At 39.6% G+C, this 18,008-nt stretch overlaps 1 protein-coding gene across 1 annotated transcript in view; it reads left to right on the top strand.

The window, feature by feature from the left end:
• Positions 1-447: 447 nt before the first annotated feature.
• Positions 448-18,008, top strand: part of LOC131695552 (uncharacterized) — a 51,885-nt gene continuing 34,324 nt past the window's right edge. Inside the window, exon 1 of the mRNA XM_058984076.1 lies at positions 448-1,081. The gene's annotated coding sequence lies outside the window, so the exon portion shown is untranslated. The remainder of the gene's footprint in view (positions 1,082-18,008) is intronic.

Here is an 18,008-nt window from a genome sequence, read left to right as displayed (position 1 = left end):
CCCGATGCCTCCACAGTGCACTGTGGCGATCCTGGTCGGTATGCCGCACGCATACAAACCCGACCTGCGAAATGCTCCTGAAAGGATCGATGGACCAGCATCTGCGGCTCGATTTTCCATCGCCACGATTCGGCTGGCGGTGAGTTCTATTTTTCTTGTCCGTGGTCGCGTTCGGTTAACGGCGAGAACTCACTCTCTCCTGACTGACTGCCGTTTTCTGTCAGCGAGAGAAGAGAAAATGCGAACCCTCTCTCTCTCTCTTTGACACTCTCTGAGAACAGATGCTGCATGTCCCGTGGGATGGGTTAGTGCAACGTCACAACCAACCGGATCGCGCAACAGGTTGGCACATGTGATGTCGCTCGTCCCGAAGATTGAAGAGACTGACCTGAACTGCGCCTGACCGGTTACCATCGTACACCGGTAAGACCGGCGCGGTCGAGTTCCGTGAGATATCCGAGGGTTTCCAGGGGTCCCGGCGAGGTGGACAAATTCCGCGAGCAAAACATAGCAAAAATACGAGCATCAGCCAGAACCGTCAGCCCTCTGTCAGCAATGTATCCTTTTTCGGAGCGCAAATACCAGTGGGCAAAAAGCTTATCAACTCAGTCGGTTAGAAATTGTCGGCGAGCTACGTTGCGGATTTCACCGTCAACCGGGTAACCACCGGTGGATTGCTGTTTTCTGTGTTCGGTCGGTTCGACTCAGCGATTGCGTGCGTCCCGAAAGTGCGTGTTAGATTTGCGTCTCTAAGGGGGCTTCTCCACGTGACCCGGTGAACGTGGTGTTGATGTAGCCGTCCGTGTGTGTTTTCGTGCCCAGTTTTCAAGGGGAAGTACAGAAGGGTTGCTGGGGCAGTATAGTGGATGTGATTCTTGATGAAACCGAGCGGGTTTGAAAAGTGGTGTAATTACAGAACCAATTGATATCGATTTCTCGAACCAATGCTTTTGTTTGTTCTAGTATTTCACGGTAGTTTCTAGTATCTGTGAAAGTGAATGATTGAAATCAACGTGTAAGAGCTTCCGTTAGGCTGCTGGGTGAGATAATTGGATCGCTGTGGAAAACGGAGTGAAAATTGGTAAGTTGTAAGATGAATTGACAATAGTGTGTAAGGTCGTAAGTCAACCTGTCCACGGTGCGTAATTGTTTTGTTCGATGCTTTAATCAATTACGGGTGAAATATATTTATAGAGCACCAATGATTGAGCTTTTGAATGGAAGGTTGGGGTTATTATTCCACAGAATCCAGTAATGGAATATTAAATTATCGGATTGATGACCATGCCAGGCAGTCGTTCTTAGAATCACATTACTGAGCGTTTGGATATACTAATAGTTGCTGCAATTCAGTTGTCCAAATTAAGTGGAATTTGATGATTGGGTTCATTTTAACATTTGTCACAGTGATAAGCCTTCGATATTCAAAATGCAATGCTCTCAACATAAGGGAGTAGCTCTATCGAAATGCGTCACGACAGCATTAACCCTCAAAAGGACAAGCTAAAATTGTGACTTCAAGAAGCATTGCTCCTAAGGCCCAATGAAATCATAAGCCTCTTTTTTTCGTTTTATCAGTGAGAGAATCGAAAACCCGAAAACGTTCGGTCATTTGTATTTCAAATTACAAAATCATTGAAACTAAAGAACTTTAACTAGCCGGGCCTTTGAGACCCCTTGACTTTTTAAGGGTTAAGAGCAGCGAAATTTAGTTTGTATAGATTGATTCCTGTTAATCCAGATACTCGCATAAGGGCAGCAAATGATAGCTGAACTTTCCAGGACGGAGCGACCAAAAGAGAAATATAATACTCTCAGGCAGTATGAATCAGTGAATATTTTAGCTATTTTAATCATATTATCAAGGTTTCTGATGATTTTTGAAATAATGTGGGAATAATGATCGATGAACAACAATTTAGAATGCAACAATACACCAAGATCCCCGAAAATGGATACATTCCAGTGATTTCTCCGAGATGGTATAACTCTATCAAATAGCTTTTTTTCTGCGTGTGAAACAAATTACTGAGCGTTTGGATACACTGAAACGCAACCGATTTCCGTACACCAACTACAAAACTCATCTAATTGGTATTGTAGCTCAATTCCATCCAGTTAACATCGCTTAGTGACAAAAAGTTTAAATTCATCTGCGTAGATTCGGTTGTATTCTGGATACCTGCAAAAGTCCGAGATTGGGTAAAAGCCAAAAATGGCTCTACATTCCTTTCCGTCGATCTTCTGTTTCGACAGACTTCATCATCGAATCTTAGTGTCGCGGACATTTGCTGGGCCAGTGCTATGATCCAACTGACTATTGACTGGCTTAGAAACATCCGATAATTTGACAAATGAGGCACGGCCAACAGGGTATCGCCAATGAAGTTGAGTAAGGTACCCAGTGTCTCCATCTACGCTCGTGGGAGAGAGTGATCGACACGATCGAATGCTGAGGATCAGTTTTGAACCAAGACTTCTATACTTTTAATTTAATGACAAGTGAACTGTGTCTAATTCGTGATTGTCGATCTACCTGAACATCGATGTATATATATATTTTTTGCCTTTCTCAATAGAAAGGTATTGCAATTGCTCTGAAAACCGACTTTTTAACGGAGGCCCGGAGGGCCGAGTGACATATACCATTCGATTCAGTTCGTCGAGTTCGGCAAATGTCTGTGTGTATGTATGTGTGTGTATGTATGTGTGTGTGTATGTATGTGTGTGTATGTGCGTCTGTGTGTGTGTACGCGAACACAATCTCACTCACTTTTCTCAGAGATGGATGAACCGATTTTTACAAACTTAGTCCCAAATGAAAGGTGCAACGTTCCCATAGGCTGCTATTGAATTTCTAATGGATCCGACTTCCGGTTCCGGAATTACAGGGTGATGAGTACGAACACGCAGAAAATGTCGATTTTAATAAATTCTGCAATGAATGTATAATGGTGAAAATTTTTCCAAAATATGACCACAACTGCTTCGATTTGTAGTATTAGGTCACTAACATCCATTCAAAGTCTATTTGGCCACATTGGCCACCATCATCGGTTCCGGAAGCCCCGACGGAAGTATCTAAATTCAGAATAACAGTCACATCGGTTTCTCGAAGATGGCTAGACCGATTCGACTAAACTTGGCCTCAAATGAAAGATATTGCGTCCCCGTAAATGGCTATTAAATTTTATCCTCAACCGACTTCCGGTTCCGGAGTTACGGGTTGTGGCGTGCGATCACATAGCAAATTGTGATTCAAACCGATACTCCGATGGAAGCAAAAAAGGTAAAAATTTCGCTAAAATGTCTCTCAAATAACTTAACCTTGCAGTTCTAGGTCACCGACGGCCAAAAAAACTTTCGTTGGTCAACCATAGACGGTTCCGGAAGTACCCGGGAAAAGCGGCCATCTTTCATAACTAGCAAACTCATATCAGTTTCTCGGAAATGGTTGGGCCGATTTTCACAAACTTAGTCCCAAATGATAGCTATATTATCCTCACAGATGTCTGTAAAATTTCGAACGGATCGCTTGTATGGTTCCGGAAATATAGACTGAACGGTCCGGTCACACATGAAATTCCCATATAAGCCGGAACTCAAATTTTTTTTTCAAAGGGGGGACCCCATGAAAATTTCAGAAATCGAATTCGTATTTTTGATGCCAAACATCTTTAAAATGCATGAAACGTCGAGATTTTATGTTATGTGTGTGTGTGTGTGTGTTAACCTTTCTATCTCCCACTAGCTGGTAGTGATTTACAGAAAAAAGATGTTTGCATGTATTTAACCATTCATGCAAATAACTTGGTTCACGGATTTAGGAAGGTGTTAGCTCAATTGACTTTCCGATGACCCATTTCGTGTACAGTGCCAGGCATGTTCCGAGGTCATCGTTCCATCAACTAGCCCCGCCTTACTGTAATGTTTATATCAATTGGATTATAACATTACAGTAAAACTTTCGATTCCATTTAATCAGGAAATCGACACGTATTTAGTATATTGGTTCAATTTGTATATATATAACATAACTCATGTGTACTAGAAAACTTACCATTTTTGCAGTTTTCTACCTTCATTCCTATCTCCCATTTATGTCTCCTTTGACTCTCATCCACATTTCTTGAATTCCTGCTTATTTAAGAAAGAAAAGTGGAAATAATAAAAAAAGAACCGATGGACTCCGTGTTTTCCTCAGCGCTTCCGTTTCTCTTAGTCTGGTGTCACTGACTGTTGGACTTGTGTAAGTTGTTCCATTGGAGATCTCCAAGGACCTGTAATTGGAGGAAGATCTGACTTCTATCCAGAAGTATCAGTTTTTCACATTATAAATTATATGTGTGCACTACAAAACAATCCCGTGTATAATGCAACCATTTTTTGAACATTTATATGTACATATACACACATATACACATACACATATATACATACATAGACACACACATGTATACATAAAAATATACACGTGCATTCATACACACATACATATACAATTACCTACATACATATACGCATTGTTCATACATGTATACATACATACACACATATACACAATTACATACATATACTCGAGTTGAAGGAGGACCCCACGATTAACAGCTCAACTATACAAGAGATTATTACCACATCACGGGGTGAAACGGCAGAAGCTAAAGCCTTAAGCCCGTATACAGTGATTATGTGTATCGACCAGGATGATATCAGGACTGTGAACGAGCTAAAAGGTGCACTGAAGCTGCATTTTAACCTGGTCGAGTTGCACATCTTTCCGAGCAAGTGAAGTCAAGTGAATTTCCACTCCACTCCACCGTCGATGTGGAAAATAGGCTGGGGATCTAATCAAAATATTATACTCGAAGAGATCGCAGCAAAGCGTTTACAATCACTTTCACCTGACGCGGGGTGTATTCTTTGGTAGCGGGTAAAACTCTCTGTCGATCTCAATGTTATTAAAAAAGTGTTATCAGTAGATTATGCACAAACGTCGCGAATCACGAGTCACGAGTTTGCTAGACCAAAGCAAAATTAGCGTACGCGAAGCGAAGTTGTCCGTTGGTAGTTTTCATATAATCGAAACATTACTGTATATTAAAATAAAATAAGTTATATTATGATATGGATATATAAAAAATTAAAAGTTTGTGTACAAGCTACATCATATTTCTAATTCGGCTACCTTCGCTCCTCCGCTACAACATCCTCGCTACAAACCCGCATGATCCATCCAGACCCAAAACTCGCTACCGCGGAATCCACCGCAAAATGCAAAAAAAATATATAACAGAAGATAGGAGTTGGACACAGAAAACGCATACACTCCTTATTTGAGTCTCTCAGTGCACAATGAGGAACTCAAACTCGTCGAGCCCGCACACCCTTCCTCCACCATCGTATCCTATCCACCAGTGCTCTCTCAAGCACACACACACCAATTATGCTCTGAATAAGTGGATAAACTGAACACGCTTAAGGTTGGACAGTGAAAGGGCGAAACTCGTAAACGAAAAAAGCAGTTCCCCTCCACACCGCATGTCAGATCCTCACAAAAATCAATCATCAGTACTGTAACAACATTCTACATACGCTGACTGATCTCTATGAAGATCCGACACACGGTGCGGAAAAAAACCGCCTCCCCCGCCCGCAATTCCCGCGCATTCTCTGTCCAACCTTAACGCACAAAATTCACAGTAGACGAAGCCGAAGATAAATACAGGTAGAATACACGCCATCTGTCCAATCTGGTTGATGTCTTCGTGTAGGTGAATTGCATGAAAACTTAAACTGTTCCCATGTCCCTGTTCACTTCTCCTTTTGAACCTTGTTTCGCGGTAGGGATGCTAGGTATATTTTCGTAAACTACCGCACAATATATGAATAGTACCACTTATTCTTCACTATTAAAGCATATAATTATATTGTAATAAAAATTAAATTGACGCAATGTATGGTAGAAACCAAATAGTTAAAGGTATACGGACCCGTCACAATATACTACTGATACCAGCAGACATACCCAACACAAAAAATGAAACAGTTAGAAAACATACTAATTGGCCACACTTCCTCCTGTATATACACGACGTAGGCATGAGTAAGGAAAAAAACAACACACAAAAAATATATATTATAGTCCCAGCAAGCCATGCTTGACAAATTAAATAAAAAATATTCCAACTGGAATTCTCTCACCGCAGTCCGCCTTTATGGTCCTCTCTATGCCTCCTCGCGCCAGTAATGAGGAAATCGTAATGCCCGAAAGGCCAAACGCCGATATTTTAGTTCGGCATCACTCACACTACCAGTCCGTTCATCATCATCGGAGAAGCATGCCAATGGAACTCAGAACGTTCAAGCACAGTTCCCATTGACTAGCTCCCAATTTCCACGGCACGGAGTGCTTTGATGTGAAAAACATTTTCTGACTAATTTGATAAAATGATGACGTGCCGTTTACACTCCGCTCGGTCTTCAAAAAAACAACACATTGCGTGGATTGTACCCTAATCCCGCGAACACAAGCTCACTCCGTCACACACACATGATATCATCGATATATCGGAATCTCTACTTTGTACGAAAAGAGCCAACCACTTCTGGCCGATTGCACACACACAATTTCATCCATATCGCTTGACACTCAATACAGCAGAAGCAAACAAGTTCTTATCTGTTCATCATTCACATTCCCTCCTGGCTCATGGAAAACCAGAAAACCGCCAACCGCTTGAACACTAGCGAGTACTTTTCACCATTGCACCAAAATTCTTAAGCAACTTTCACGACATATCGCCCAGAGAAAAACAATAAAGCACAACAACGCGCGGAGCCAAATGAAAGCGTGACCGCCGCCTTCGGTTTTTCGAACCGAACTCTCAAACGTCGAGATTTTATGTTATCTCGAAAAATTTTTTTTATGAAAATCGACTTTTTGGGACTTTGCCGATTTCGCACCTTTTTTCAGTTCAATATTACCGTGGCTGTTTTTTTCTTTTTCAAAATTTTAGAACTCGAATAATGATTTATTTTCCTGTATATAGTTGTCATGTGATGTACAATAATAAAATGTAATATATGCATTTAAAAGCTTTTAATGAATATAAACAACGCACACATTCTCGTGATTCATGGTTGAGAAAGGCACAATTGCACCGCTAGGTGGATTAAAATAGGTTTTTTATATATATTTTAGCTGGTTTTACAAGACATTTCCAAAAATCAAAAGCAACATAATTCGTCTGCAGTCGTTTTTGCCGTGTACAGTCGTGATTCACTGGTTGGACACTTTTCAACTGGACCGCTTTTTAGTTGGACCTCCACTAGTTGGACCATTGTCCAACTAAAAATCATCTGAACGTCAAAATCTCATGTCAGATTGACTTTGACAATATATCTAACAATCTTTTACACTACTGACGTATTCTTTGGAGAGTTTTTGACATTTGTCAGTCGGTCCAACTAGTGAATTAAATTTGTTAGTGGGACATAGACTGTGGCCCAACCAACGAATCACGACTGTATCTATAGCGGAACGATTTTTAGTTTCTACTCTAGGCGAGATGAGAAGGTAGACTGACCTTAATAAACTGGTGATTAAAGGGGATAAATTTTGTGTTTTTATAGCACGTTCAAGGAATTTTTCTTTTAAAAGTGGATTGTGTTGAGATAGAACGGTGATTTTGGGCCTCGCCCAAGTAACCACTAAGCATTATTTAATGGCTTTAGACATGTTCTATATTTGCATACAAAACATATGGTTTACGGCGTCATAGTTCTATAGAGATCATGAGAGCACAATTAGTTCCGGAAAAGCGGCGAAATAGTGTGCCAGAATAGAGCTAGTTCAGAAGCACCTTAATGGCTGTCAAAAATGTTAATATAGAACCGTTTAAAAATGACTTTTCCCTTCTTTATCGATACTGCAAAAGAAAAAATAAACTTTCGATAACACACTCACCCTTCCGCTCTTCTTTCGTTTGACGTGCCAAACTGACGATTTAGTGCCTGTAGAAATGGGGTTCAATCCGCAGTTGAAAAGCTCATCCCAATGTGGTATACGCGTTTGATCCCTGATCTGTGAGAAGAATTGCTTGTATATTCGGTTTAATCCAAACTCTACTTGAACGTTTAGTTGAAATTACGCAAACGTGGATTATGTTCGCAATTGGATTTTTTTCGAAGAATCGTGCAGAATTTGCATTTTGATTTTAAGTTTATAGCATCATCATTTATTACAGGAAGGCATACGAGTTTAGGTGATTATTGGACCGCATAGGTATATTTGTTAATGGTCGGTGTCTCAAAGCACTATAACAAGATTCTATATTTTAGAATTTTCTATAAAAACTTTATAGCATTTAACTTCAAAAACTTTTTAGCGCGATGTCTATGTTCTGTATGTCGATATAGTGCTAGATTTAATGTTTCAAATTTTAGGTGCGTTGAAGCATTAAAAATACTTGTATACGGCTAGTTAGCTATAGAAATGCTAACTTATAGTCAATCTAGAGTTTTAAATTAGTGCTTATGGTTACTTGGGTGATCAAACGCGTATACCAAATTGAGACGAAGTTTTCGAGTGCGGATTGAATTCCATTTCTATAGGCACTAAATCGTCACTTTAAACATGTCGGCATGTCAAACAAAAGAAAAGGTAATTATTTCTTCTGCTGTGTCGATAAAGAAGGGAAGTTATTTTAAAAAAACGCAGCTCTGTGTTAACATTGCTGACAACCATTAAGGTGCTTCTGAACTTGCACATTATTTCGTCTTTTCCGATACTAACTGTGCTTTAACGATCTCTATAGAACTATGAAGCCGTAAAGCAATGGTTCTCAACCTTTTTCGTTCCACGGATCCCATAGAAAACACCCTGCATTGTTTTATTTCCTTATCTTCGGTGTACCTACACCGTACAGACACATTTTAAAAACTATATATTTCTTATTAATATCTTATATCTATGCTTGGAAACGTTAAAATCATTCACTGAAGAAGCTTCGTTAAATCTGCGGCAACATCTTTCCAGTGGATTATTTTGTCCATATGAAGTACGGTGTCTAGGGATTCACAACAGAGTGGGGTTACGAAGAACACGAGTCCCGAGAGAAGATCGGGACTGTCGATATTACCTGACAGCAAGTCGAAAACAAAAACTCTTTGCAGGAAGATACGGCGAGTCGCCAGAGTCTGCAGACCGAGTAGCATACATCTATCGGCATAAGGAGGCAACACAACTGGATCATTCCGTGGAAGTTTCCTGAGGGCGAATCGCACAAAACATCTTTGTATCGATTTTGTTGGCTATTTTCGGCAAATTTGAGACTAAGAGAAACGAAAGCAATGAAATTGAAAGACGGATAGGTATTCTAGAGCGAATCAGTTATAAACTTAGAACGGAAAACTAGAACTAGGCAGGCTCATATGGGCATGATCGAAAGGAAATGTGAAGAATTTTTTGCCTTCTGCAGAGTAGGAGTTGGGCGTTTCGCCCAAGTCTACCGCATGGTCTATGGTAGAACATAACTCATCATCATGTTTTACCGCCGACGCCGGCAAAAAATTCTTCACAAATCCTCGCCTAGAACGACCATGCGATCATTCTTCTCCCTTTCTGCTAGCATCAAGCCGTGACGTATGCATTCAATCGACACCAAGCTATATGTGCGGAACGAAAAAATAAATAAGTAGTTCAATCACAATAGGATCGGTGCGACACCGATAGCTTGGTGTCGATTGAATGCATACGTCACGGCTTGATGCTAGCAGAAAGGGAGAAGAATGATCGCATGGTCGTTCTAGGCGAGGATTTGTGAAGAATTTTTTGCCGGCGTCGGCGGTAAAACATGATGATGAGTTATGTTCTACCATAGACCATGCGGTAGACTTGGGCGAAACGCCCAACTCCTACTCTGCAGAAGGCAAAAAATTCTTCACATTTCCTTTCGATCATGCCCATATGAGCCTGCCTAGTTCTAGTTTTCCGTTCTAAGTTTATAACTGATTCGCTCTAGAATACCTATCCGTCTTTCAATTTCATTGCTTTCGTTTCTCTTAGTCTCAAATTTGCCGAAAATAGCCAACAAAATCGATACAGTAGAACCTTGCGGCAATTAAAACATAGTAACACAAAACATCTTTGTATACGCAGTAGTCGGTCAATTTGAACGGCTTGGTATGGTGCCCACATTTGCACAGTATACTCCAGAACACTTCTGATCAGGGCACACTAAAGTGCTTTTAGTGCGTAGAAATCGAATCATATAATCATCGAAGTCCGCCGTGTTCCGCTTTAAGAAGCCCAGCATTCTGAAAGCCTTAGCAGTTGTCGCGGTGATATGGTCGGAAAAGCTCAACTTCCTATCGAAGAGCACTCCCAAGTCTCGGATCGAGTCGACGCTTACAATTGTTCTTCCTTTTAGGCTGTATTCATAACGTCCTGGAGTAAGCAAGCGTCGAAACTGATTGCTTTGCATTCCGTTAAGCGTACACCATTCTTGAATAGTACAGATATCTTCTTGAAGCACTACCGCGTCAAGTGCAGAAACGATAGTTCGGTAGATTTTGAGATCGTCCGCCTACAGCAATTTCCCAGACTTGATCCGACTACAGATATCGTTAATAAACAGAATAAAAATAAGCGAACCGAGATGACTGCTTTGCGGGACACCTGTGGGTGTTCTGAATGTGCTTGAGCGCGTGTTTCTTATACTCACGAATGCCGAGCGATCGGAAAGATACGACTGCAACCAGTTAGTCAGCCAGGTGGAAAATCCCAAACGCTTTAATTTCAAGATTGCGATGTTGTGCGGTACTTTGTCGAAAGCTTTTGAGAAATCGACGTAAATTGCGTCCACCTGATGACGCTTCACGACGGCGGGAAACAACTTAGAAGTGTAAGCTATCAGGTTAGAAGTTGTTGATCGTTTTGTGACAAACCCGTGTTGATACTCCGAGATAATGTGGGATGCAGCTGTATACGTGACGTTGTAGACCAGCTTTTCGAGAACTTTGGAGAGACAGTTTAATAATGAGATACCTCTGTAATTTTCGAGGTTGTGAATATTTCCAGCCTTGTGAATGGGAACGATAGCAGCCTCTTTCCAGGCGATAGGAAAAATGCCTTCAGCGAGAGAGCGATTGAAAATGATGCACACTGGAAGAGACAGCACGTGGGCGCAGCGTTTTATAAATTGGGGCGAGAGATGATCGGGGCCAGGCCCTTTCGACGAATCAACAGCAGTCAGAGCCTTTAAGACGTCAGCTCGGCTTACAGTGGGACGGGGGAGATTTATGTTGTACGATGGTAATGTTTCCAAATACTCTTCCGAAGGGACGGTATAGTCGCTTCTAAACACTCCGCGAAAGATATCAAATTTACGGTATCCGCTGGAGATTGCGCGCTTGCGTTTCCAAGGAAAACTTCAGTGGGAGTACTACCAGATCGTTTTCTGCTGCTAACGAATTTCCAAAATGTTGCGTGGTGATCGCGAAGGCTATTTTGCACATGATTCAAATACTCACGAAAAGCGGAATTCCGGGCCGTTTCGTATTGCAGTTCTATCCGCGATGGGTAACTTTGTTTTCGTCTGATTTATGGCGGAAATAACGCTTTCGTTGTTTTCGCAGGGCATTACGCAAACGGCGAATCTCAGCGTTCCACCATGGAAATTTGAAATCCACCGTCCTGTTGATTCGTTTCAGTGGAACCTTTAGGCGGAGTATATTAAAAGTGCAAAAGTAATTAAAGTTAATTATTAAAATCACTAGATTAACAATAAAACGCTTGATTTTCAACAATAAGGGGATTGTGTTTTCTTTCTTTTTGCCTTTCTCATATAGAAAGGTTATGCAATCACTCTGAAAAACGGCAACCTAATCCCGGCCCGGAGGGCCGAGAGTCATATCCCATTCGACTCAGTTCGTCGAGATCGGAAAAAGTCTGTATGTGTGTGTGTATGTGTGTATGTATGTGTGTGTATGTGTGTGTATGTGTGTGTATGTATGTGCGTATGTGTCAAATAATGTCACTCATTTTTCTCAGAGATGGCTGGACCGATTTGCCCAAACTTAGTCTCAAATGAAAGGTGCAACCTTCCCATCGGCTGCTATTGAATTTTGGATCGATCGGAATTCTGGTTCCAGAAATTTCTATTATAAACTATAGGAAAAATTTAAAAAAAGAATTTTTATTTTTGATGCTAAATGTGTTCAAGGTACATGAAACGTCGAGATTTGATGCAAACTCGAAAAAAAATTGACGACGATTCACTTTCTTGGATTTTGGCACATTTTTGCCTTTCTCATATAGAAAGGTTATGCAATCACTCTGAAAAACGTCAACCTAATCCCGGCCAAATTTTTTTTCGACTCGCATAAGGTTTCTGGATATTAACGGGGCGTAGTTGATGGTTTACGGAGAGGGGTTACACCCCCACCCTCTACTGTTCACTCCCCTCCTTTAAAAATCTCCTTAAATCACCCCTCAGACCACCACCCCATCCAGCCCTCATACCCCTCCCTTTCAACCCCATCATCTTTAAACCACCACTATATCACAAAGCATACCAATTTAAGCTGGGGAGTCGTTCGTTCATGGGACATTCGTCCTCCTCACATACCCACCCCCGCATGACAAAATGAGTTAGCAAGCAGATAACATTGATCTAATGCCGATTAGGCTAATGGAGTATGATATTTTTTGTTTCAAATGTTTCACCGTCGACACGTAGCTCATCAAGTTCGTGGCTGGCATGCCATTGTGTATAAGTGCAAAGTGTACTAAGAATGTACTAAGAATGTGGACATTTCCACAAATATGTTGAACATAAAAAGCCTCCGTGCCATAGTTTAGAGGAATGGGAAAGGCACAATTGCACCGCTAGGTGCATTAAAACAGGTTTTTTTTAATTATTTCGTTTGATCAAACAGTAGTGAAGTTAAACTTCTACAACAAAGGGTGTACTCGAGTTGATCGGTTGGAAATTTCTCTTGCAATCATTTTCACTGATTTCGAAACCCTTAAACGCTTGTCAAATTTAACATGTTGACCCGGCGCAACTCCGTGGAATCCGGTTCTATTATGTGAAAATTTCAGAATGGAACTCGAAGTATTTTGCGATATATTTCAATTATTTACTTATTTATTTATTTATTTACTCTATTTTTCATCTGCCCTAAGATGGTCTCCATGAATTTTTTGGCGGGAAAGCCCATTTGAAGAACTATTTTCAAATGCGCGTAAAAAGCCAGCCATCTTTTGCGATAGTACGTACAGTGCTTTACAAAATTATTGTAACAAAGTGCATTAGCCGATTACACATCGGTACATCTTTGTTTCTACTTAATATAATTACAAAACACATCTTATAGTCTAAATGAGTCGTTTAGGTCTATTTTTAAAAGCATTACAAGATTCACAAGATCTGTTAAATATATTACGCATTGCCCTTATGGGTTAGTTCTGGCCATATTCAGTTCGCTGAACGTCAAGTCTCAAAAAAACCCATGGTCTTAGACATCTAGGAAGCACATTTACATTGATCTGTGAGAGATTACAATACAGTTCTGGATATATCTCGCCTTTTGACTAGATTATCCGTATCCAATAAACGACAACGTTCAACGTACGATGGCAGATTCGATGGGTTACGCCATGGCAAAGATCTAAGAGACAGACCTATCACTGGGCGTTTAGTGCAAAATTGGCATGTTTTAAGTTAATAATTGTATTCTTATACCCACTCCCCAAATTTTTACACAAATTACGAAACTACCTACGCCCATGGAATTGAGCTAAGGCTTTTGAATAATTCAACCAAACATACCAATGTGATAAATCTAAACTATATGATGTTATTTTGGTATGCTATATGAAATGTCATTGGTACACCCGCAGTGTTGGCAATAAAAAGGATTTTTGCCAATTAATTCGATCTATCGAACTTTGAACTGCTATAACTTGTTGTAGAGACATTCTAGCACCATGCATCCTTCGGCAAAGTTGTTCAGCATATCCTGCACACTTCTATTTAATTATCTGTATACTGCAGGAAGAATTGTAGTCTGTAAAATTGAAAATGCCAAAAAGTAGGTTTTCCCATACTAATTTCCCTACAAATTTCAAACGCAATGCGCTACGCCGGGTCAAATCCAATCGACCCCTAATTTTGCACAGTTGGAACCAAAAAAGTGCTGTGCTCGGTTGATTAGGTTATGATTACGTTTTTCCATATAACAATGCCCCACCTTAATACTTACACGGTGTTCGTATAAATGCAACTGATGGAATAGTCGCTTAATCCTTATAATGTGCTTCTTTCTAATTTCACACTTTCCAGAAATAAAAAAATCGAAAAGTCAACGACTAGGCATTTGGTGAGGGGGGGGGGGGGGGGGGGTGCCGGGGAGGGTTTGTCAAAAAATCTCAAATTTCGGTCTATGTGACTTATGAATTGCCTTTGCTGTATAACGTTAACGAAAGACTGCAAAATGAAAATCACCATGCGAGATTTTTATTCCTTAGAGGTGTAAAATTTTTGTCTATTTTTCCGTGGAGGAGCTGAAAGCTATTTTTATTTAAATGAAAAGTTTTGATTCAAGTACATTTCTAGGGTGTATTACCAATATAATTGTAGGCCAATAATGAACAAACGTCATATTATGGAACCTATGGAAACTTGCAGTGTTATGGACTGCTTCAGCATTAGGGTACGGATGTTACGTTTGTGCCGATACCTTTGTTGTTTCGGAAACTTGTCACAGTACACGAGAAAACTCTCCCTCGTATCAGACAGTTTCCGTAGTTCTATCTTTGAGGGCCTCAAAAATATAATCATTGAACTGAAAAATATGGGAGATAATCAATATAGAAGCAGCAAATGTATCAATCTTTCTTCCATGAGATGTTCTTCAAGGCATATATATATTCTTCTCGGACAATTGCACCATGCATGTAAGTGAGAACTAAGTTAACCTTTAAAGGCGCAAATCGATTTTTTTTTCAAATTTTGTAAAGCTTCAATACTGCGATAATTTTGAGATAATGTTCGCAATGTTGTTTTAAAACAACATTGTGCATTTAAGGGGTGTATTATTCATACACTAATACAAATAAGATTGTTTTTGTTGTTTTGTTTTATTTATTGGGTTACTTTGGAGCAGGGAAAGTCCCCTGGAGCTAGGTTTCAGGTTACGTGAACTAATTTCAAAATTGTTTTGTTCGATTACTGCATTTTAAAGAGCAAAACTATCTGAAAATGAGTTATAAGGAATGAATACTTCTATACGAAAAAAACATACACTGAACAAAATGTTGTGTCATTTTTCACAAAATAAAAATTTGTGTTAAAAACTTAAATTGCAAAAGCACCCATTTCTTCTATTTTTTATATTTTGTCAACCAAAACCTAAGGTGAGAAGAAACTTTTTGAATGTGATTGTGTGATGGAGAACTTATCGGTAAAAAAGTTTTTCTAACAATAACTTTATACATGTTTTAAAATTAGATACTATCTCGTCGCTGTTGTTCTATCTTATGACAAACGCCATTTTGGGGTAAACTGAGTTAGAAAAACCACATCACTTGTCTAGAAAATCTCTACAAAGTGGCGTTTTTAGAATTTGGACTTCGAATCAGAAAGTTTTGCATCATCTAGGTATCTGGGATATTTATTATATTACCGCGCTTCTCATCCAGTAATTCCGGGACCGAATGTCGCATCAGAAATAAATTCAATAGCAACCTATGACTTTCATTTGAGACTTAGTTTGAGAAAATCGGTTTGGTTATCTTCGAGTGACCGATGTGCGATTGTTGGTAAAATACACACACACACATACACACACATTTGCCGAACTCAACAAATTAAGTCGAACGTGCGAGGTGAAGACTTAATCACTTAGTTTCTTACCCCTGGATAATGTTGCTTAGGGCATACTTGTTGTGTTGACAGCACTGCCATTGCACAGTGGATGTCAAATATGCTTGTCACAGTCCATCATCATCTCGTTGTTTAGCAGCCGTCCGTAGAGGTAACTCTTGCTCTTGTGCCTCTCGTATCGAGTTCTTTCTTCCGAAGTCATGGGATTTCACAGAACGGGATGAGGTACGGCCCTTCGGGCCTCTGTTAGGCAATTTCAGTGTAATTGCATAACATTTCGATAAGAAATACGTAAGTAAGGTGTTTTATATGGAAAATTCATATGTGATCGGATTTTTTTTACTCAACTCCAGAACCAACACTTCATTCAAATGAAATTCGGTGATTAATTAATGTTAATACTATACCCTTCATTTAAGACTAAGATTGTGAGAATCGAGTCAGCAATATATGAGAAACAGGTGTGAATCAAATTTGGGAATTTGGCTTTCCTCGAATTTCTGTAATCCTCAACAGTTCTCAATGTGGTCAAAGAGACTTTGACTTGCAATTATTGATCTGAACCAACAATTTCAAGCAATTTAAAACTCATTTCAATTAGTTTTGCATCATTTAGAAATAATGATTTGTATGGGAATTTCGCATGTGACCGCATACTTCAACCCGTAACACGGGAACTAGAACTCCGATTTCAATCAATTACAATAGCTGTCAATATGAATGTTGTAGCTTTCATTTGAGGCTAAATTTGAAAAAAATGAGTCAGACATTTCTAAGAAGCAGATGTGAATTCACTTCAGGAACTTAGCAACTTCCCCGAAGCTTCCGGTTCCGCCGAAGGTGTATTGGTCAATGTTGGTTTGATTGGGAACCAGTTATCTGAAACTATAAATTCAAGCAATTTTGAACACATTTTATGAGATTTTGCATCATGCTGATAATAATTTATATGGGACTTCCATGCGTGATCGCACTCTTGAACCCATAACTCCGGAACTGGAAGTCGGAATTGAATGAAATACAATAGCAGCCTATGGGAACGTTGTATCTTTCACTTGAGACTAAGTTTAAGAAAATCGGTTTGGCCATCTCCGAGCAACCGATAGGCATATTTTGGTCACATACATACCTACATACGCACACACGCACAGACATTTGCTGAACTCGACGAACTGAGTCGAATAGTATAAGAGACTCAGTCCTCCGGACCTTGGTTCAAAAGTCGATTTTCAGGGTGATTACATAGCCTTTCTATAGGAGAAAGGCAAAAATAGCAACGGTGAATGCCCGGTCAGGTTAAAACCCGAATATGTTTATTCGGTTTTTAACCTGACCGGTCATAGCATAAAAAATAAAGAAACAGAGAATAATAAAATCGTTCCAATGCCATTCGCAAGATATTTAATTCGATTGAATATTAGACAACTTCCGAAAGTCGGCTGCCTGGAGTTGAAATTGCATTTCTTACAAACTGAGAAATTCTATTATAAATTCTTGGCAGCCGGCTACCCAGATGAGCAATAAACATATGATAACATTGCATTGATCATATTACTAATGTGCATGAATTCAGATTTGTGTAACCTTTTACCCCATCTCAGTAACAAAAAAAACCTTTACATGGCAAACGTAGAGATGCAGAGGTATACACGGTTTCCATAATAACGTTTGTCACATTATTAGTCTACATCTTCCCCTATGACCATAAGGACGTGGCTGGCGCCGTTATTGGGATTACTTATATACCATAAAATTTAAAACAAAATAATTAAAAAATTGAGGGGCCCCGTTTCAGATAAAATGAAACCCTACTATTTGACGTTTGGTGAACCAGAATCTATACATTCGGCTAAATTGTACTACAATTCTAAAAATATTTTGCTACTTTGGAGAAGTTTTTCTGGTATCGCAACTTTGTTATAAGACCCAAATTAATTAGCAAAAGTCTGTACGGTCCAACATGTTTTACAAATAAAAAAATGACTGTTGTACATGGATTTCTTGCAAAAATATTTATTTTGCGTTAAATATGAAACGTTTTGAAAAACTATCATTTCATATTGAGGACAAACATAGATTTAAACGTAAATTATTTATAGCTTTCTCGCTACTAAAACA

The sequence above is a fragment of the Topomyia yanbarensis genome, unplaced genomic scaffold (assembly GCF_030247195.1).
Source record: "Topomyia yanbarensis strain Yona2022 unplaced genomic scaffold, ASM3024719v1 HiC_scaffold_42, whole genome shotgun sequence".
NCBI lineage: Eukaryota > Metazoa > Arthropoda > Insecta > Diptera > Culicidae > Topomyia > Topomyia yanbarensis.
The sequence above is the reverse complement of the archived record's forward strand: the minus strand, read 5'-3'. Positions and strand labels throughout refer to the sequence as shown.